Here is an 11,125-nt window from a genome sequence, read left to right on the forward strand (position 1 = left end):
ATTAGTATCTCAATTGATTACCTCTGACAGCAAACTTCTTTATAATTAACTTATAACTAACTTAATTTGGTTTATTTTGACTCAAAGCTATCGTTAAAAAAATTTAGTTATCTTCGAGATACAAAAAAGTTGCCTGTAGGAAATACATATCTATATTAGTAAAAATACAATAATCTATACATAATTTATTATTCAAAGTTAATTAGACCACGGTTCGCATAACTTCCTCAAAACATCATCTTGTGATAAACAAAAGTATCAATCAAAACGAAATGTTTTGCATAAGAAAGAAAATGAATCTCCAAAATAAGCCGACAAGATATGAGTGATAATGTTGACTTAATTTATTGAATATTTTTATACTGGGAGAATATATTATACCAGCTGTAGCGACCTCATACGTAATCATCATGACTTTTTTTACTAGGGTTGGCAATCAAACATACGGCTCACCTGACGGTAAGCGTATACCGTAGCCTATAAACGCCTGCAATACCATAAGCAGCGCGTTGCCGACCCTATACCCAATCCCTCCTGCTCTGGGCTAAGAACTGGTCACCTTACTCACCACAAGAACACTACTCTTTGAAAGTTATTATAAAACAGTTTTAGTACCAATAAAAACGTGCTTGATTTGTGCTGACATGAACGGAAGAGATTTTTTAATTATTTTTTCAGTTACACAGACTACAAGAAAGGCACAGACAAAACAAAAATTACAGACTAGATATATCAGCCGGCATAGATCCATTAAAGACGGCATCAATAGTAATTTGAGTACTCACAAATTAACAAAAGTAGTATTATTTAGTTGTTATCTTCTGTAAAGTCGAGGTACTTTCCCAGGGCTACTCCAGATTTTGAGCTGGATATTTCCTGCTATGCCTTACCTCATTTTCCGCTACTTATCAGTAACCAGGCTTATAAAATAAGGTACCTATGTGCGCCAGCTTAAGATGAAACGATGTTCAAAAGTGTATACCGAGTTTCAAGTTATAGTGGACAAAATACTTATTTTCTCGTCTACTATATCTGTAATGATTGAACCTAACATACCTTATGACATTTTTACGAAACACTTTTTCAAGTTTCTCATTTTTACCAAAAAAAGCTAATATTTATTTAAAACCAAACTATCCTCCAAAAATTAATGCGATAACCAGAAAGTTATTTTTTTAATAAGTAAATGTATTTAGGTAATGTTTCAAACAACAAAAAGTACGGACAAAATTTTATATATAATTTACGTTCATTCGACATTCAATTTACAACCAGATACTAGGGCGAGCGAAATGTCCAACAAAGAAACACTAACCTAAACAAAAATGTGCCCCAATTCCCGCCCTGGGGATGTTGGTGGTTAATCGAATCACGATTTTACCTTTTCGAAATTAAAGTTCAATTTTCCTTGTCCGGACGTGTCCTTTGACAAAAAAGTTTCGGAGCTAGCGCGTCTAATGAGCCGTATACAATAAAAAGCCGTATGTTTTTTGTAGCGTCGCTTTCAGGGAGGTCGTGTTTTGTGGAATAGGTTGCTCGAAAACCCTTAATCGATCTTCCGTTCGTATCATCGTCTGACGATATTTTGTGTTGGAAAAATTTGTAACAATATTTGTATTTATATTACTACATTATGCATCGATATTAAAACAAATACAAACTAAAATGAGGGCCTTTATAGTACGTTTCTTCATATTGGTTTGATTGGGTTACGAAATTCATGCTTGAGCAAATGTAATTAAAACGATTTTACCTATGACCTATAATCCACTAAATGCCCCAAACATTTAAATGTTCATTAGTATATTTTGATAATCAAGAATCAAAAATCAGATAATGAAATTTTTTTGTAATAATACAATTAAGTTGTAGAATTCTCACTCGAGCAGAGTTTAAATAAAAACTTATTACCTACCTATAACGTACTAAATGTCCCAACTTTGAAGGAAGAATTTCATAGAAATAGATGGCGCAGGCTGTTTTTCCATCGCTAAGTTTCGAACATTTAAACGCGTAGCCATTTTATAACATACAAATATTTTTGATCCGTATCGATATTGATTTCCCAACTAGCGTAGTTATCAAATAAGAAAATAAACTTTCAAGCTTTAGAAATTTTTAATACCTATAATGAAACAACATTTCAGCAAATAGATAGAATATACTTTATTGCACACCACTCAGAAAAAAAAATACATAAATCAGTTATTTACACATAGAAATAGTAATGTACAAAGACGGTCATATCTCTTAGTAGCGATCTCTTCCAGACAACCTTCTGGTCTCTGGTTCCTTTAGAAATTCAAATATTTATTGATGATTACAAACATATGTTTAAAAACGATACCATTTATAACTAAAACTTCAGGTCAGAACAGTGACCTGTAATCAAATCAAATATAATAAAAAAGCCTACGAAACCATTTTATTTAAACACAACCCGTAATATCCACTTAATCTAGATTCTAGATTAAAACAAGTTTCGTGCAACTTTTACTAGAAAGGTCTAGAATGTTTTTCTTTTTACTGTTGAATTAAGTGTTATAATACGAAAAAATCGAGCTTTATCGTATTCTACTTAATGTTATTAATGAGTAATTTTGTGAGGAATGATCGATTGATAAATAGATGGCTATTTATTACTTTTTCACGCAAAAACTATTAGAAACTTTTCTCGAGTGAGACCTTGACTTATCTTATAAAAATACACTTCAGTTATCATTGTGAGTATAACAAGTATAGCAAACCATATTCATAATCGTAAAAAGAGGATTTTTCCAATTCGATTTCAATTCAATTTGACATTTAATTGAACCACATGAGCACGGATTATTTTTCAATATATCTTACAGAATGGAGAATATATCAAATAGAATGGAGAAGACTAGTATGTAATTATCTGGAAAAAGAGGCTAAGAAAAATTAACTAATACCATATACCGGTTAGCAACACACGAAACGACACGACATCAAAAAACTAACATGGCACTTCTCTCTGTTCTGTGTTCACAATAGAAAAAAAAAAACGTCTTTTTCTTTCAAAATGAGGAAGTTTCGTCGTGAATGAAAAGCATACATCTCGCTGGTTTTTATCTCGTGATAAACATTAGCTACTGAAGTTGCGTGTTTGTACGCCAAGGTCGTGTTTACACATTCTCATTTTTGAGGTCAGTGTTACAAGTAGGTGTTTTAATTTCTTTTATTCTACCTGAATAAAATATCATATATATAGCTAGTACTGGTACTGGTAATTTCTATGCAAGTAAATAAGCAATCAAATTTTAAAAAATAATTAAAATAATAACATTTCTCAAATTAAATGACAATTTTGGAAATTAACCCTCTACGTCGCTAGTATTTTTTTTCTGTTTGGAATCAAACAAACAGAAAGCATCGCTGCTACAACTGTTGACAGTCAATGCAAAACAAGTTCTTTTGTACCATTTCTTTACTCGCATATTTTATTTACTATTATTTATTTGCACAGATTACAAAAATTGTTCCATATTTGAAGGGTAACCAAAAATTATTAGCTTGAAATAGCATGAATTCAGTAATAAAATTAAATGTCTCCTTCTTTGTGAACGTATAACCAAAAACCCTCTCTGTCTTCGGATTCCCAATAATCTTATAATACCCCAGTGCAATTTGCTCAATACCCCTTCTAGGTCGAAAATCTTTCCGTTGCTTCTCGAAGTGCTTGCATTTGCACCTTTATTTATGATGACAGATAAAATCACTGTTACAGCCTGCAAATTTCCACTACTGGGCAGCAATTTGTGTCTCTTTTGATAGCGGAAATTGGGTTTATAAACTTAAAATAAAATTATATTATTATTTATTAATATTATCATCCTTACGAAACTCTTAAAAAAGATCACTCTTAGAAAAAGCAATGCCCTTTCATCCCTTTTAGGATTATATTTCCATTTTGAAAATGTGATTTTAAGGAATTCCTGTTATTTTAACAGCCCTTTATTGAATTTCAGAATAACAGCTCAAACGTTTTGGTCGGTAATTTGATGATGTAACCTTTTTTTAATCAATAAAACGTGGTTATAAAATGCACAACAACGAAACTAATTATATAAAATCGACTGTCCCTACGTATAATATCGAAATAGAAAAAAGGCACTTTACATTTTTTACGCTGAATGGTTTGTTAAGTATCGATAATGAGTATAAACTTATGAAAAATGTGATTTTATGTATATTTTATAGCATTTTCTCTTTTTTTTGGGCACTGTTTTGGAATTTTAAGTTACCGTTGTACTGTACTAAACCGTAAGTATTTATATATCCCACAGGAGCACAAAAACTTTAGACTAAGAATAAGACGGCACATTTTTTATGATTTAAATTCCAAGCACTGTTTTAAATTCCTCGTCAGCTGAAGTACTCAAATTACTTTGCCAGATAAACTAAAATTGCAATTTCCAAAAGAGATATTAAAGTAATCCATCGTTTGATTTTTCACAAGAATTGGCAGGAACCCAACAATATCTATACAAATAGTGTTTGAACAGAAGCTCCAAGGTACTGAATCCATTTGTTTCAATCCGATGCTGACCGGTTTTCCTATTATTGAAACGGGATGGAGTCAAATCGAATCAAATATAGCTAGTCCCAGAGGTATCTGACCATCCCTGAGCAATACCACTATGACAATGCTTTCGGTACCAGATCAATTCTTCATAAAAAACGATAAACAAAAGGAATGTTAGGGCCTCGGTTTCTTTATGATGGATTAATTGTTTTCGAGGTCCTTTTCAGAAATTATCAATGCGCTCGCTTTTCTTTTAAGTTTTTCATTGTTTCAGCCATTCGTACTTATAATAACAGAAATCTACCTGTACTAGAAGATATCTTATTGTTTTACTGCAAATTATTTTATAAGTCGTTTTCAGTAAAATAAGTGATAGAGGCTGTAAAGTTTTCAAAACGACAAATACCTCGTCTCCTATACAGGCATATAATTAGAGTTTAATCCACTAGGTCGTTTATCAGAGAGTTGGGTGCAAATTCCCATTAATAATAAATAATAATCCTTATCAGATTTTTATAAAAATAATCACATCCATCTGCACGGCGTTCTCTAGGACACGATGAAGAGACCCACAAGGCCTAGAAAAATATATATATACACACTTGCTTGATGTGGAAATAAGACTGGTGATATTGTGGCCGCGAATGGTGACTACATTTCAAGCAACCCAAAATTTTGCAATAAAAATAAATCTAACATGTTTGAATGTATGTTGGATACAATAGTAAATAACATACAAACACCGATAAGATACCAACATCCAACACAACAAAGAGCATCGCCTCCGCAGTAAATATATACACACTGAAACATTAAACAATGCAAGCGCGATTCAGCTTCCATCATTCAAAGGATGAAAAAAGTCGTAACCTTAACCAGTCCGGTTGTAACCGGTGACATCGCACATCCATCCGGCTGTAACCGGTTAGCGTGACAGCGGCCATTAATATACGGAAACATGGCGGATTTGTTTCGGCGCACTCTGTAACACGATTAATTGATTCGCGGCACGCAATGTATCAAGGGTCCCTAATTTAACATCTAAACAGTTAAAACAAAGTTGGTCACTATGAAATTAAATAGTCACAATTAATAACATTTGGTAGTGGTTTGTCCGGTAGGATTTATTTCGTACTGACAAAAGGTTGAACGAATGAGTTCATTTGAAACTTTACATAATTATCTCTACATATCGTACTGTCAGCAATATTGACGTCAAGTGGTATATAACAAAACAAAAGTCTTTTTCACCATTAAACTTTTTTTCGTATGTCAAATATTTCTATTCTCAGTCGTTAAATTTAAATGTTAGGTATAGTTTATTATTTAAAGTACTACAAACACAGTATATTTTTTACTGAGGTAGAGAAAAGCAGGAAATATCCTGCATACAATTTGCAGCAGCCCGACTAGGGAAGGTCCTCGACCTTATAGAATATCAGAGCTAAATAATAATACTTTCAAGCAATGTACCTGTGGTGAGTAAGGTGACCAGAGCATCTGGTGGGGATTAGGGGTAGCGTTGACAACACGTTTGCGATATTTATAGCTATCGGTTTTAAGTCCTTGATGTGAATGCGCTGCGCTTTGTTCTTAAAATTTCGGCTACAGCCAGTATTTATAAGTTTAGTTCATCTTTTACTTATTTATTTATTTAATTAATAATAATAGTGATGATATCACCTTTTTTTCATAAGTTTCATGCTTCGTTTAGTTCAATATTTTTATACCATCGATCATGCTCGAACGGTCCTCGGATGTAATAAACTATGCAAAGGTAGCTTTGTTCCTACCAAATTCCCATAACTTTGACGTCAAAGAACTTCTCTTGTAGATGATGGGAACCCTTTTCACAGTTTCATTTTGATTTTGAATAATTCAGATTATACATAAAAAGTAAGGATAAAAATTGAGCCAGAGAAACCTTTTTTATTTCTATAGAAATAAACTTTAAATAATGTTATATACGTTCTTATTCCGATTTTACATAATTTGTCATGGTAATAAAATAAACTTAATTTTTGATTTTTTTTTAATTTATAGTTAAATTAATGATGAATAATCTACAGGTACAGACAGTAATACAAAATAATAAGTAATTAGTAAAGACCTAACCTAAATTGGAAAATGATATTTAAAAAAATAATATTTTGAACATAACGAGTTCTTTAGTTTACTTTGTTGAAAACTATTAATTTAAGTACAACAAAAAGCTGTTATAATATATATATACGTGTGTGTGGGTGTGTGTGTTAAGTTTTGCTAATTATTGTATTAGCGATTAACATTTGACCTGATAAAAATTTAATGTGTTTTGAGCGACGACAGTTTGAGGGCTGAGTCCATATTTCGCCGAAATTCAAAAAAACTAGTCATCTCAGATAATTTCTCAAGTGACGTAAATTAAAGTGAATTACATAGATAGATAGTTTTTAACTGGAATATATTAAAAATTACTTAGAGTAGTTAATACCATGTTAGTAACGATTAGAAACGATTTGCTTCCTCGTTCCTAATACGCACCGCAAAAATTTGGAATGCCCTTCCGGCTTCCGTTTTTCCAACGAACTATAACTTGGGTATCTTTAAGTCAAGAGTGAATAGGCATCTTCTAGGCAAGCACGCACCACCTTAGGCTGCATCTTCACTTGCCATCAGGTGAGATCGCAGTCAAGCGCTAGTCTATATATTTAAAAAAAAAAAAAAAAACTAATTTCCTAAGTTGTAAGTGTTGGAGTAAATAACAACAATAAAAGAACAATTATTTGATGAATTTCGCAAGTTATTGCATCGTCTCGCATACGTTTCTTTTCTCTTTTTATTGCACGTGCATACTCTATATATGTAGTGGTAAGTATATGTAAGTAGATGTTACATCTCAGTCTTAGCGTTCAAACACTTGATCAAGATCGACCAATTTATCTATACATCAAATTAACATCTTGTTACTAAACAATAAGGGCATTACGTAAATTCGTCATAAATCATTGATTACAAATTGCATTGTTCCCAAGAGGTGCATTATGCGGAATCTCACAGGAACATTAGGACATGCTACGCGTATTACTGAGAATTACAAACCTACGCGACCCCCGCTTTCGAACCCCGCTGGAGCGGTCAATTTTTGATATGATATTCAAAAATGTTTAGAATTCCTAATGTGTGGGTAACACAAAAATACAATCGTAGATATTAAAAAAATAGCACGGCAAAGATTTTCATTGTAATATGAAACTTTGAATAGTTACGTTTTTCTGTAAAGAGCTCACTATAGACGGCGCTACGGTTCGCTTAAACCGAATATAAAAATCATCATATCAAAAATTTCGATCTAGCGGGTACATCGTTCCATAGCTTAATTGGCTAGAGCGTCGACACGGTCAGTCGGAGACGCGGGTTCGAACCCCACTGGAGCGGTCAATTTTTGATATGATATTCAAAAATGTTTAGAATTCCTAATGTGTGGGTAACACAAAAATAAAATCGTAGATGGCAAAATAACGTTTGCGAGGTCAGCTAGTAGATAATATTTCTTAATATTTTGAAATATGTATATTTTTGTTTTTTTTTTTATGTATAAAGATATACAATATATAAACCTGTATATCATATTTTTTCCCATATTTCACTTAGAATCGTTTGTATACGTAACTAAACCGTTCCGGCGCGGTGGGTGTAAGCACGGGAAAGGGGATAGGGTATCATTACACCCCACGGTGGAGAACTCTCTGAGCGAATAACGAGGTGTATTTTCTAAGTAAAACGCAATTGTTAGTGTTGAAACCGGGAAAATTAAAATAAATATCATCTTAACTTTTACTTTTGTAACCGGATTCATAATCGTTAGAGATATTGAAATCGGTCGTTGAAACATTCAACTGAAGTGGACGGAAAATTGGTAGAAATGTTCTCTTGAACTCGGAGATTTTCCGCAATTTATATATTTTGTTTAATTTTTATATTTATTATTTTGGTTCGTTTGTCGCTCTTTATGAGTGTCTGTGACTATTATTGTATATATAATTATGTTGTCATAACAACGCAGTGTACCGCGGTTTCACAACCGAACTGGCGAGATAAGGTTATCTCGCCAGTTTCGCCGAAAAGGTTTTCGGATAACCAGTTCGGTTTTCAAACGATTTATTTAAAATCATTTTACTGTCATCAAAATCCAAAAAAAGTGTGTGCGTACTTATGTACTCATGTAAGAAGTTATACTGCATTGGCTAGCTAACTTCTCGTTGCTAACTTCATCTTCGTTAACTATCTAACTACAGGATGTCGGTTTTTTTATTACGGTGTACGCGCGCATTCATTGGCTAGCTAACTTCACGTTACTAACTTCTTCTTCTTCATTCTAGCTAATTTCAGGGTGTCGGTTTTTCATGACGGTGTGCGCGCGCATCGTAAAAATTCAATCTCATCATTTTTCCCGAACTCGCTAAAAGAAACGTAACTTAAAAAAATGTAAAAAGCCACAATAAAACACATTTCGAGAGATATATAACCGCCAAACCATTGTTAAATAACGTGACGGCTTAGGCTACATTTTTCTTCGTAGAAATAACGACCATCGCCCCGTCGTTCGACATTTAAAGGATATTAAAATACACACAGACTTTGCAGCTTAACATTTGTCTGTTCTTATTATGGGTTAAATAAAATAATTTAAGGGACTAAAGTAAACGACATAACAAAATAGTGACAAAACAATTACGAACTAGATAATCTAATACAGTCAGACATCTGAAAACGTTTTTTGTTTTTCATTCAAAGACCTACAATATAGCAGTAGATCACTAATAATATGCACGAAAATATCGAAATAAAAATTGATTTAGACACCCTTATGATTAAATAAACTCGGTTTCTTGACTAGAACCCTAAAAGTTTATAAATTAAAAAAAATAATACACACCAATAGTGTTCCTTTTCTTTGGGTATAAAAGTTCTATTATTGCTAAAAATTCACTTCATTCCAGACTGAATAACGTTTAAAATATTTCGCTAGGATTCAACAGAGTAGAGTAAATTTTCAATATTTTTTTATACAACTAGGTCGGCAAACAAGCGTACGGCTCACCTGATGGTAAGCGATTACCGTAGCCTATAGACGTCTACAACACCAGAAGCATCGCAAACGTATAGCCAAGCGTGTGGGCAAAACACATGAGTTCACGCTATTTTTGGCGTAAACTTGTGAAGGCCTATGTCCAGCAGTGGACTGTATAGGCTGTAATGATGAATCTCTTAAAGGTAATAAAGAAAGGAGTGAAGATTCTTCGAAAAATACACGTTTCTAACAATCTAAATATTCTCGAAAAGTTTTTTCATAAATTAAAATAATAATAAATCATTTTTAGTAGATCCTCAGTTATAAAACGACACCCGTTTTTCAGTAAAGTTTACGGAAAACAATCCGGGAAAAACGTTCTCAGATAATCTTTGACCCATCGTAAAAATTTTACCTTCGCCCAGAACGATTTGAACTTTTCACAATTTCATTAGAATAATAAAAACGAAAACATAAAACTTAATCCGATTTTCGAACACGATCTGTTCTAAGAGTTCAGTTATAATTATTTAAGATAACTTCATATTTTTATATTTTCATATTTTACTACTTGGGTAGCAAACAAGCGTATAATCCGTTGGTTCAAAAAACCTAGATTCTTCAGAAGCAGCTGAAAATATCAAAGGTAGTCAATAGTCAAACTACTGGAATAACTGATATGGAATTAGATAATAACGTATGTCAATTAAGTACGAAAATCTCCTAGATTTGCCTTTTTATACCAAAATTCCAAACAAATGTACGGTTTGCCTGATGATACGAGTTTACCGTAACTTGCAGCAGTTTTAACATCAAAAGTATCCCATAGAATATATAACAGAGAACAATTGCTGACCCTACCCTGTCGTAACACACCACATTCGCAGGAGCTCTCCCAAAGGAACACAACACAACAACAACAACAAAGGTAGAATTATTTAAGTATAATCATTGTACGATATAGCCTTTTACTTTCAACCGCTGGGCATAGGCCTCTATCCCCGTATCCAGAACTCAATCCATCTCTTCTTAATTCATCAATCTTTGTGACTTTATGTACTAGTACAGTTATTTACACTTCAAAATAAAGTTTACATTGGTTCATATGACCATGAGTCTGCATTACGATAGCAGACCTCTTCAGCTGGTTAATAAGGCTAATGTGTTTGCCGTGTCGTACCAACTAACCGCATTACGTGAAAATGTTCTACATTTTTAGGATTCCGTGATGAAAATAAATCAGAACAAAATCTCAGAAACAACACTTTTAGACACTTATAAAGTTTACACTTTGGATTTTAATTTTTATTGAAAAAAATATCAATGGCATGAAAAATAAAGCTTATGTGCATTTTACGTAACGGTCGAAACATAATAACTGTGTACGATCACAAAAAAACCGACCTCAACTACATCGACAAGTAATACGTACGCTTACTACGTTAGTGTAGAATAATTGTGTTTGCTTGCAAACAAAAACAAAACCGACTTAAATCATCGACAAGTAGTATAACGTAGGTAGACGA

Source organism: Melitaea cinxia, chromosome 9, assembly GCF_905220565.1.
Source record: "Melitaea cinxia chromosome 9, ilMelCinx1.1, whole genome shotgun sequence".
NCBI lineage: Eukaryota > Metazoa > Arthropoda > Insecta > Lepidoptera > Nymphalidae > Melitaea > Melitaea cinxia.